General features: G+C 43.2%; 1 pseudogene; it reads left to right on the forward strand.

The window, feature by feature from the left end:
* The first annotated feature begins 290 nt into the window (after nt 1–290).
* LOC132220109 (tastin-like) lies at nt 291–3510 on the forward strand (annotated as a pseudogene).
* The last annotated feature ends 6176 nt before the right edge of the window (nt 3511–9686 follow it).

The raw sequence follows: 9686 nt of genomic DNA on the forward strand, positions 1-9686 counted from the left end.
ATAATAATAATAATAATAGAGAATAGTGCCTGACTGATGTGGCTCAGTGTTTGATAGTTGACCTATGAACCAGGAGGTTACAGTTTAATTCCAGGATAGGGCATATGCCCCGATTATGGGCTCGATCCCCAGTAGGAGGTGTTCAAGAGGCAGCTGATCAATAATTATCACTCATCTGTGATGATTCTCTCTCTCACTCTTTCTCTCTCTCCCTTCCTCTCTGAAATCAATAAAAATATTTTTAAATAAATATGAAAAAATAAAAAGAAAGAATAGTGAAGTTAAGAGACATGGAGACTAAAATGGTGAGTTACAACATATCTTTAATAGGAGTGTCAGTATAAAAGAATAGGGGAAATGGAAAGAGGCATGTTAAGGTAATAGAGACTGAAAAATTCCTAGAGTAGTTGAAAGAAAGCACAATGAGTTTCCTTCAAGAAAATAAAAATAAATCCACAGTTAGACCCTTGGCAATAAACCTATAAAACGAAAACTAAGGGAAAATCTCAAAAGAAACTATATAGATAATGCATATTACCCATAAAAGAATTGCAACAAGACTCCCAGCAAGCACCAATAAAAGTCATGAATCAGTAGAATAATATATTCAATGTACAGAGGCAAAATAAATGTCAACACAAATTTCAATACCCAATCAAACTATCATTCAAAGATGATAATAAGAGATCAACCGAAGGACTTGTATGCATGCATATAAGCATAACCAATGGACATAAGACACTGGGGGGTAGGGGAGGCTAGGGGACTGTCAAGGGTGGGGGGAAAAAAAGGACACATATGTAAAACTTTAAGCAATAAAAAAAAAGGTGGCAGAAAAAAAAACAAAAAACAAAGATGATAATAAAATGTATGTTTTTCAGAAAAACAAAGATAATAAATTATATTAGTAACAGACTTGTTAAGACAAGTATTCATGTTAACATTTTATGCATAATCCGTAAAATAATGAGAATAGCATGTTTAAATTTCAAGTTAATAGACAGATAATAAGGAGAATAAAGGGAAATTAAGGAGAATAAAAAGTAGCAATATTGTAAATTCAAAAATAAAATACAATAAACTTAAAGAACTATGAGAAAGGAGACAAACCCACATCATGGTAGGAAATGTTAACACAATTCTCTCAATAATTGAAAAAATGGAAAACAAAAACTTAATAAAGATATGAAAATTTTGAATTAAGATAATTAATAAGTATACTCTAATAGATCTACATAGTAGTCAACACCTAACAATGAACCAACACCATTTATTGCACATACATATGACAATTTATAAATAGTGATTAGGTACTATATCAAACAGTTAGCCATAGAATTCCCTACAAACAATATGATACCATGTCTCTGTATATAATATTAAATTGAAATCAAATATTTTAAAAATCAAAAAAGCAAACTTGTAAATTTTAAAAAATGTTTCTAAATATCACATGTTATATATATAATAGGTATTTCTATATATATAAAAGCCTAAGCGACCATCCAACCAGTAGCTATGACATGCACTGACCACCAGGGGGCAGACACTCAACGTAGGAGCTGCTGAGCTGTGGTGACTTGGCAGCTGCGGTTCTCGGGTGACGCACCCGAAACCAGAGAGGAGGGAGCCCCGTTCCAGGGTGCGTCACTTAAGAACTGCCCTTTCACAATTAGGGACCCTTCGGGGGATGTCAGAGAACCAGTTTTGGCCAGATCCCCGCATGCCAGGCCGAGGGACCCCACCCAGTGGGGCCTCTAGTAAATATATAACATTGAATAATAGTGAAGATATTACTTGTAAATATTCTGGGGAGAAGCTCAAGTGTCAGTGAGAAGGAAATATGCATCATCTTTAAACAATAATATTAGAAAATAAATGCATAAAGGGATAAAGACTGAAAATTAATGATTTAAATGTTCACAGCTTGAAAGTTCACAGAAAAAGCTAAGTCAGAGAAAGTTAAAGATATAAAAACATAAACACGCATTAATGAAACGGGGAGGAAAGGGAAATAGAGAAGGAGGAAGGGCTCTCCTGGTCTGGCCCAGTGGGTTCCATTAAGAGAAAGCCGGGAGCTAACCCACACCAAGGACAGCCCTGACTGCCACCTGATGCCCTCCCCTGGCCCTGTGTTGCTACCATCCATCCCCGTCCATCCCCCTTTGGATTGGCTAAGCGTGTTCCCTCCCCCTGGCTCCTCAGCTCCGCCCTCATATTCAGCGTTGCGACGTCTTGCCATTCGCCCCAAAACCCAGTTCACACCCAGCCCATCGGCCCCCCAAAGCTCAGCAGGCTCAATGTTTGAGTGGCCTCTCTCCTCAGTCTTGCCCTGAAGAGCCTGCCCTGCCCTGGGAGCAGATTGCAGTGCAGCTATTTGACCAGGAGAATTGCAAAAGGTTACAGGAGGGGTCTGGGAAACCACCTATGGCAACTCCTCATGGACCCCACCCCAGCAGGACCCCCAACCTCCAAGAGCTGAAGATGCAGCACATCAGTATCCTGAAGCAGCTTTTGCAACAGGAGGTAGAGGGGCTGGCAGAGAGCAAGTGTGCCCCTCTTAGTGGAGGCTCCTCTCTGGATATGGTTGAACTTCGGTCCCTGCTGGCAGAGATTCCTAGAACTCTGAATGCCCCAGTGCAGAATTCTGGGGCTTTCCACCTTCCTGAACTGTTACAGCACTCTGGACTGCCAAAGCCCTGCTTTCCAGAGGAGTATGGGGAACCACAGCTCTGCCCTGGAGCAGAGCCCGAGGCAGCTCGGCCCTGCCCTCCGGCAGAGCCAGGGCCCCCAGAGCCCTGCCATAGGAGGGAGCCTGAGATACCAGAGCCTACCACCCAGAAACAGCCTGAGGTATCTGAGGCCTGCCCTCCCGTAGAGCCTGGATCCGTTCAGGCCTGCTCCCCGGGGCAGGCTGGACTTCCAGAGCCCTCCCCTTGGGTGGAGCCTGAGGCTTCAGAGGCCTGCTCTCTGGAACCTAGGAGTACAGAGCCTAGTCCACAGTCCTGCTGCGGTCAGTTGGCTCCAGCGACCACCAGTGCCATCTTCTCCTCTCAACGCCCACTTTGTGCCAGCCCCACTATCCACTCACTCCAGTCTCTGAGGCCCCCAGCAGGCCAGGCAGGCCCCAGCAGTCTGGCTCCTCGAACCCTGGCCCTGAGGCAGCGCCTCAAAGCATGTCTGACTGCCATCCACTGCTTCCATGAGGCACGCCTGGATGATGCGTGTGCCTTCTACACCAGCCGAGCCCCTCCCTCAGGCTCCTCTGGTGTCTGCACCAATCCTGTGGCCAAGTTATTGAAGTGGCAGGACGCCCTGTGTTTTATTCCAATTGGCTCTGCAGCCACTCCGGACTCTCCGACATGAGGCACCCACTTCCATCCATTCCTGCTCTGTCTTGATCCTTCCTTTTAGCCCTTATTTATTGTTGGTCCACCCTATGGGATTGGGAGTCGGGGAGTCAACACCCTTTTATCCTTCAATAAAGTTTCTAAAGTGTCAAAAAAAAAATCTACATAAACTACAGCCAGTTTTTTAGAAATCCCTCATATCTACTGGGGAAAGGTATTTGCAATTCATACCAATAACAACAGCTTAGAATCTGAAATATACTAGTAGTCCAAATATCCTGCATCAATGAATAAAGTCAGTTTGTAATACATTGGGAAAGAAATGGGAAGGAAGGAAATGGAGGCAGAGTAATGCCTTTCTTACAAAGCTTAGATGACCCAGGATGAGGATAGATGTAGGAATAGCTGAAGCTGGATACCTGCTCAAAATAGGTTGATTTATTAATTTTATTTCACCTGATTGTTTTAATGTGGCTGAACTGTGAGCTTGTTAGTAAGCTGAGAAGTAGCCACCAGAGAAGGAAAAGTCCTTAAAGTAAGAGAGAAAATAAATGCTAGAACAATGCTCTGGAGACAGCAATCAATTGCACCAATGCAAAGTTTAGCCTTGAGCAAAAGGGTAACAAGAATGCCTTAATTTTTAAGTTAATGTGCATAGGAGGACACTGGGCATGTGTGACATTGGGGCTATTCAGAAACTTAAAAAAGCAAAGAAGAGGCAGGAAGTCTAACATAAGTTGAAGAAGAAGTGATTTAGATGTAACATTGTGGAGATGTAAGCAAATGCCAGGCCACAGCCACATTTTATTCAGATAAAAATATATTATACAAAGCTAAACTACACATGCGCCTTCATGCCTGTAAGGAGCTCACAGTATACAGGGAAAGTGAGACCTGTTCACACATCACCAGTGAAAATGCCATTCATTCCTTCATTCTCAATATACACACACTATTTTGTTCTTTTCTGCTTTCATTTCACAAGATCACATGGCATTCTCTGATCCTGTGTCTTCCCAATTCTCTAAAGGGATACATGAAAGCAGGAATATTTACCAACATGAAGCTCAGGCTTTCCTCCTCAGCTCAGCACTGTGGTCTCTGTCGCTGCTCATCAAGGGCTGTGGAGTGATTTGTGCTAAATGCATGAAAGAGATGAGGAGGAGGAGAAATTGTTAAAATCATTCCATTTCATCTCCAAACACACCACACCTTTAGGGAAAGCATCTCCCTCCCCCACACGCTCCCTAATATAACACTGACTTTGTCACACAACCCAACTATTTTAGAGACGGACAAAATCAATCTCATTGACCATTTCACAAATCCTGCCCTTGAATATAAAACATTGAAAGTTATGTTTCAGGAAGGTCAAAGTTTCAAATGTACATTTTTCAACTCCATTTCGAATATTGGGTAAATATGGTACCAAACAAAAGACAATCAACATTTATTTTAAATATATAACAGCCTTTGGTTTTTAGCAATAATTGTAGAGACCAATGAAATTATTACCAATTATGATGACAATATTATGTATATTTCTAAGACAGCAATGTTTTCCCATTCAGTTGCTAAAGGCAACAAATTGTTCACATATCACATGCCTTTTATTCCAGTTTCTCAGAATTAAAATCACTTGCCCAAACTCCAAAGAAATCATAATACATCTAAGGTTAATTAAAACTTTCTTTTCTATATTTAATTATGTGTTCTTCTAAAGAATAAGTATTCCTCAAATCACTTCATTTTATGGTTGGCACATTACACAGAATGAATGAAGCAGAAGAACATGTTTAAAGATCGAAAAAACACAGCACACGTTCCTCAGACATGCCAAGTCATTTTCTCCAGTTTACTTTTTAAAACCTCTTCAACATTTTATTCATCTTCTCCTTTTTAAGCGCTGTAGGAAATACCGTGTATGTGGCAGATACACTATTTCTGGACTATGCTGTAAGAGTGTATAAATTCATTTGGCTGCTCAGAGTGACAACTTGAATTTCCTTAATAGATAGTTATTTTCTCTGAAATTAAACAATTAATAAGCCAGCAGCTATGTGAATCATAAATTATTCATACTTATTTTGCCAATGAACATTAATCAATTACAAAGATATACAGACATTAAGACCAAGAGAAAGACTCAACCATGGCCTTTAATGTTGAGACTCCGCAACCCCAGCCTTTTTTAACATTATTTGATCTGTATAATAACATCAATATGCACAGCTATGCTTGCTGCCCAGGTTTCCAACAAAATAGCCAATTTATGAGTATACATATGCTGTCAACCAGTTACAAGGAATACACATCACAATTCTGTAGTCTTTAACTAAAAGGGCTTCTTAGAGTTCGTTCAAATGATTGTACCTCATCAAATATTTAGTATTAACTCTCTCGGCTTCCCAACGAATTGGAAGCACACTGAACAACATCTTTAGAATTCTGTCATGGTTTGAATACCAATAACTTTATACCAATACATATAAAATCATAATGATCACAAAGGTAAAACATCCACATGGACAGTTGCCCAAGGCAGTCAGTTGTGACGCACTGTGTCATTAACAGACACAGGCTCAGTAACAAATTCACAACATACAATCATCTAAGGAGAAGCTTCCACATGCTTATTCCCAACACATGTGATTTCTAGATTAAGCCAGGACCCATTCTGATTAATTTTTTAAAAATCTGTTGAGGGAAGAACTACAGTTCCTTGTCTGCATTTTTACCAAAAAAGTAAACCCATAAAATAAGAACGGTATGTGAATGGCAAATAGGGACTTGAGTGGTGAAACGGAGTTAATCTGAGTAAGAAAATTAAAATAGCCATTTGTGTGATAGCTGTCAATCAAAGGTTAGTGTGAAGTATTGCCTAGAAATAGGCTTGAAACCGTTGTTTGGTTGATGCTCTGTAGAAAGAACATGCTTGCTTCTCTAAAATAGGAAAGGACCAATGATAGGTATCCCTGGTTTCTGGGAAGCTAGAGGCAATGGAGAAGCTGGGTTTGTACTCTGGGAAATTAAGGACATCTGAGTCGTTAGTCACAGTTATTTTTATTTTCTGAGCCTTGTGCGTTATAAAGATATGGCACCTTTTCCTGGACCTGATGTGGTGTGTGTATGGTCAGCCCAACCAGATAGGCAAAGAAGTATTCCAAAATGCCTCTCTGCTGTGGAACCGAATAGGACAGCTTTACCGTAAGGTTCTCAGAAAGGGTCACGGCCAGTAGTTCTCATTCAGCAGGCATAACACTGCAAAGCCCTAAAAACTCACATGCTCTGCCTGAAAATCACTAACTACATGTTGGTACTTTCTTACAAAACCAATCAACAGACATATACAGAGTCCCTAATGCACACTAGCATTGTACTAAGTGCTGTGAGATATAAAAACAAAATCAGATGCAATTACTATAGTATGCAGAAGCCTGCGATTTCATTAAGGAATTAATTTCGATTGATACAAATAATAACACTCTACCAAAGGAGAGCGTACATGCAATAAGAGCTGCTACTGAGCAAAGCTGCTCAAGGACACACAGGTGGCCCTCTTCAGCGACCACCAGCATGGGCACTGGGCTAGAAATTTGGACCTTCAGACTCCACTCCAGACCTCCTGAGTTGGAATCTGCATTTGAGCAGCTACCCAGATCTTGTGGTTACTAAGCACATTCGTGTTTGAGAACCTTATCTTAGATGTTTTCATGAGAAAAAATCGGACTTAAATCAGTTATTAAACTAATGAGTTGACCAAGAAAGGTGAAGAAAATCAGACCAGGAAATGGTAGGCAAGGGAGAACAAAAGCATAGCATCAGGGGGCCTGAGATGTGTCCCAGGAAGACTTGAGCCTGACAACGTAGCTAGGGCAAAGGATTGGCTTCAGAGAACGGCGAAAGATCTGTCTTGACATGTAGACTGAGTCCATGTAAGAGACGGCCTGGAAGTCAGGTTGAGGGAGTCCCTGAGTGTATTTAAACAGACCAGTGCTTTTGTGACAAATGTGACTCACTACTTGGATTCCATCCTTCAGAACTGAAACTCATGCCCTTTGCTGCCTTGAGTGTTGGCTTTTACTCAAGAATACATATCTGAAAAGTGGCAGGAAGAGACCTATGCTGGAGTCTCCATCCAGTGTCCATGTCTTTTACAAATCCTCATACCACCTCCCTGGGGACTAAGTAGAATTTCTGAATTGCTTCATTCATTATCCAAAATAGGTTTGATTCTGCTAAGTATCTGAAATATAGCATAACCATCCTATCTAATAAAAGAGAAAAATGGTAATTGGCGTACAACGATACCCTTTTCATTGGCTAATCAGGGCTATATGCAAATTAACTGCCAACTATGATTGGCAGTTAACTGCCAACTATGATTGGCAGTTAACTGCCAACTAAGATTGGCAGTTAACTGCCAACAAGATGGCGGTTAATTTGCATATGTAGGCACAATGCAGGGAGGCGAAAGGGAAAGCAGGAAGAAGCCCCCTGCCACTGACAGTGATCGGAAACCCAGGGGGGAGCTAAGAGCTGGGGGGCAGGGCAAAGGCGGCCCTGGGGCCGCCTTTGCCCTGCCCCCCAGCCATGATCGGAGAATCAGGCGCCTTTTCCCCCCTGGCCAGTGATAGCAGGAAGTAGGGGTGGAGCCAGCGATGGGAGCTGGGCACGGTCGAAGCTGGCAGTCCCGGGAGCTAGGGGTCCCTTGCCTGGGCCTAAAGCGGAGCCCACGATCGCGGGGCCGCTGCAGCTGTGGGTCCCCGCTGCCCGGGCCGGACGCCTAGGCCAGAGGCGTTAGGCCTGGGCAGGGGCGGAGCCTGCAACCGTGGGGAGCTGGGGGTCCCCTGCCCAGGCCTGACACCTCTGCCGGAGGCCTCAGGCCTGGTCAAGGGGCTGATCCGGTGATTGGTGATCGGAGGGTGATGAGGGTCAACTCCTCTGGCCGAGGCATCAGGCCTGGGCGGGGGGCTGAGCCAGGGATTGGGGGGATATGATGGTCCCCTTGCCCAGGCCTGAAGCCTGGGTCAGAGACGTCAGGCTTGGGCGGGGGGTGGAGCAAGCGATCAGAGGGAGATGGGGGTCCCCTGCCCAGGCATGATTCCTGGGCCAGAGGCCTCAGGCCTGAGCGTGGTCCAGAGCCAGTGATCAGGGGGAGATGGGGGCCCCCTGTCCAAGCCTGACACCTCTGGCGGAGGCGTCAGGCCTGGGCAAGGGGCCGATCAGGCGATCATCGGAGGGTGATGGGGGTGTACGCCTCTGGCCGAGGCATGAGGCCTGGGCAAGGGGCCGATCCTGCGATTGGAGGGTGATGGGGGTCAACGCCTGAGGGCTCCCAGTATGTGAGAGGGGGCAGGCTGGGCTGAGGGACACTCCCCTCCCCACACACACCCAGTGCACGAATTTCGTGCACCGGGCCCCTAGTATTACATAAGTTTCTAAAAATTGCATAGTAAAGGACTGATACATTATAAGAAAAAAAGTGTGTAAACATGACTAAGTACTCTCAGAATTCTTCAGCAATATCTTTGCATATTTAACAAATCTGTCCCCTAGAGATTACAGAAAGTAATTCTACACATTCTGCAAGCAACCATCTCATCCTTTCCGGAAAGTTCACCTTCCCAATGTCCTTTTATATAACATGCAGTGCCTCTATGCCTTCCAGTTCCACTGCAAAATTCTTCCTAATAGAAGGATGAGTAAAACAACTTTCGTTTGCTTACATTTTTACCTTTTTTTGTAGGCAACCCACAGATACTTCTCTGAAAAATTTTAGTCACCCATCATGATGAGGAGAAGATATAGGCATAGTTACCTCCATGCACACACCATCCGTTTTTGAACATAGTACAGCAGGCGGTAAAACACAAAAATTTCAGCTGAGGTCTCAGCCACTAGATGCCGCCGATGGGTCTGGAGGCCTCGGAAGTGAATTCTATGGAACTATAAAGGCTTACATCTTAGAAAATAGTAAAATGCTGTTACTATGGTGACCAGCTGAGATTATGGATAATGAGAGGACCATGTTTTCCACTCTCTAAGGAGCTATTGTTCTCCACATATTGCTCTGTGCTGAACATTACTGACCTTCAAAATGTATTAAAATCATTGGTACTTTCCTTTTAAAAATAAAAGGATATTTCATTCAGTACTTTAGTGTGAGTGAGAAGCTGTATACATCAATTATTCACACACACACACACACACACTCAAAATATGGAAAGGACCCATTTTTCAATGCATTTTTCTTATTTACTTCCAGAGGAGTGATCAGTGGTCTTAACAATACATGATGTCATGGTCTCTACAACTTTATAGGTTTCCAAGCTC

This window comes from Myotis daubentonii, chromosome 17 (assembly GCF_963259705.1).
Source record: "Myotis daubentonii chromosome 17, mMyoDau2.1, whole genome shotgun sequence".
Taxonomy (NCBI): Eukaryota; Metazoa; Chordata; class Mammalia; order Chiroptera; family Vespertilionidae; genus Myotis; species Myotis daubentonii.